Raw genomic sequence first — 3038 nt, forward strand, 5'->3', positions numbered from 1 at the left:
ATAAATCAGTGTTCTTAAAGTCTACTACTGAAGTTGTTTCATTATTTTCTATTATTTTGTCGGAACACACGTGGAACACAAATGAAATATATATATATATATATATACATATATATATATATATATATAATAATAAAAATTATAATAATAATTTATTTCGAAAGAACGCTTTTAAAACAGCGGCACCCATTACAATAATGGTGCATCCAAAGTAACAAAATGAAATGTACAAAGAAAGTCGCAAAACCAAACAAAGGAATATACAATAAAAAAGCATGAAGTAAAAAGTCTAACCAAACCATTAAGGCATTCATCACAATAATGGTGCTTCAAAATTAACAGAATAAATACATAGTGAGATGCAAATCAATAAAAAGGAAGTACTGTACACAAAAAAAAAATTAAATAAAAAAATTTTTTAAAAATTAAATCATATAAAAATAATAATAATATCAATAATAATAATAATAATAAAAATCATAACATAGCACCATTTTAAATCTCAATTCTTTTTGCCCATGCCTTCTTAATATAAGATTTACAAACATTATCAAAAATCAAATGAGCCAAGTCAATTAAGTGATTGGGTAGATTAGGAATAAACTCTGTGCAGTCTCCGCCTAACATAAGGATAAGAAATGCATCAGTATCCATTGTAAGGATCTGATTACATAACTCAGATAAGCCTGAGTTATAAAGTTTATTCACTAAAACTTCGTGCTCAGATAACCGAACTTCTTCAAGCTTATTACAAATAAACAGAAAATGTCGCAAGTCTTCAATACCATTGTTACACAGTAAGCATGTACCAGGATTATTATTATTCCACTTACTAGCTTTTATTTCAAGTTGAAGTGAGTTAGAGTGTGTCTTAAACTTAAGTTGAGCATCATCAAAATCAGTTTTAGTTAGGAGGTAACTTTCCATTTTAGGAATCCTTTTAAATTTAATATAATCAGAGAGGGATGATTTTTCGCTGGTTTTATTAACCCCCTCGTCGACATCGAAAAAAATCAGTTACAATATCACCAAATTTAACATTACACTGCACATTTTTATACAACTTATCTAAAATATTCCAGACCTTACCACGGATACCAGTACTCCATGCAATTGATAAGAGGCCATTTCGCCAAACAGTATCAAATGCTTTACGGAAATCCAGGATAGGAATGCTAAATAAGTGGGCTTATTTTCCGCACTTCGCGTTGCAAGAATGCTTTTTAATGTGAAAATGTGGTCCTCACACCTATGATCTTTTCTAAAGCCTCCCCGGATTTCCGAAAGGACACTGTTATCTTCTAAAAACTCAGAAATCCGATCACAAATAATACGGTTAAAAATCTTAGATACACATGAAGATAGGGCAATTCCTCTATAGTTGTTAAGATCATTTTTATTACTTTTTTTGTGTATAGGAATTATTATCCCTCTGTTCCATTCTTTGGGAATATCTCCATTATCAATACAATTATTGAAGAGGTATATTAAGGATCTAATTAATGAATTACCACCATTCTTTAACAACTCATTAGTTATACAATCGATACCGGGTGATTTAGTGTTTTTATCACGTAACAAAGCTCTTTTAACATCATCAAAATATATTTCTATATCATCAAGTGTATTTGTTGGTTCATTGACATTGTTTTTGATTAAACCTTCTCTGATATCAAATAGATGGCTATTAATAACAATATCATTATTATGTTTAGACTGACTACTTTTATTAATATTTTTCCAATAACTCATAATCATGTTATTCATAACATCTTTGTCAGTTGTGACCTGGTCAGAATCGGTACATTTTAAGTTAGACGGAACTACTGTATGCCTAGTGCCTATATTGTTGAGTAAAACTGATGGGTTGTCGCTCTAAATCTCCAAGTAAGGCTTCTGTGGGGGTTTTGTGGCTTGTTTTTTATCTGGCCATAAGTGTTTGTAAGTTTTCAATAGACCGAATCGACGACTCCAGCTATTATTGGTCACGTGACATAATAGTGTGTACAAAATATAAACATACACATCGTAAACCGCTCATTGAACATAGTATATTTGAGAAAGTTATTATTTTTTTTAGACAGCAACCAAAAGTATGTTTCTTTTTAAATAGCGATTTATAATTACTTTGGCAATCTTCGTGCATTTATTTTGGCTCTGGAATGCTGCTAATGTACGCTACATACAGTTATGCCTATAGGCCTAGGCTGCACTGTGAGTGTTAAGCCTTGACCAGGGGGAGGGTGTTGTTATGCCTCGACTATGTATATCTCTATAGTCGAGTACTGTAGGTAATAATTAGAAAATAACCCTTAACGGTACTGATTGCTCAACCAAACTTGTGAAACAGGCTGGTAAAAATTATAATAGGCCTGGTTGGTATGGTACATCCTAATGCCAGTACGTAATAATATGTCATATGATGATCATTATCTCGGCAGTAACTACAAACATCCTATGATTTAATTTTGGATTCAAAATCATTGTAAAATAATACTCTTGCAACGAATGGGGAGATTCGGGGTTTTTTTTTGTTTTTTTTGTTTTTTTTTTTTTGTTTTGTTTTGTTTTTCTTTTTTGCTGTTGCCTCAGCCGGCGACGACTCACTGGAGCAATATGCACGTCGTGAAGGTACCGTACCTTTCCTTGAAAAACTTTAGTAAGGCTTTATTCTTACTATACATTGCAGTCTTACCAAACCCTTCATATATATGTCGCATGGAAACTAAGCTGAGCAAGCATAATTTAAACAAGGAATAGCAAGTGTACGTTATAGAATATCTTCATAAACAACATGATTATAATAATTTTGCTCGTCTATGATTAATTTGTTGTAACCAATTAGCCTCTTTCCTTTTTTTAAAGTTTCTTCAACATGTTGGTGTTCGGATAACGAGTTACTAATATGTAACCTAGATATTTGTATGTTACGAGAAATTACACTATGACAAAGATTCCATTTTTATCGTTTTTCTTTTTACCAATTATATATATATAATGAAGTTTCCAATTATTCTAAAATTCAGTAGCTACATCTC

At 31.4% G+C, this 3038-nt stretch overlaps 1 protein-coding gene across 1 annotated transcript in view; it reads left to right on the forward strand.

The window, feature by feature from the left end:
- The window catches only part of LOC117113899, a 32599-nt gene that overhangs the window by 4837 nt on the left and 24724 nt on the right, over window positions 1-3038 (forward strand). The window lies entirely within an intron of this gene.

The sequence above is a fragment of the Anneissia japonica genome, unplaced genomic scaffold, assembly GCF_011630105.1.
Source record: "Anneissia japonica isolate Jap-2015-1 unplaced genomic scaffold, ASM1163010v1 scaffold1417_len1240632_cov203, whole genome shotgun sequence".
In the NCBI taxonomy this organism is placed as follows: Eukaryota; Metazoa; Echinodermata; class Crinoidea; order Comatulida; family Comatulidae; genus Anneissia; species Anneissia japonica.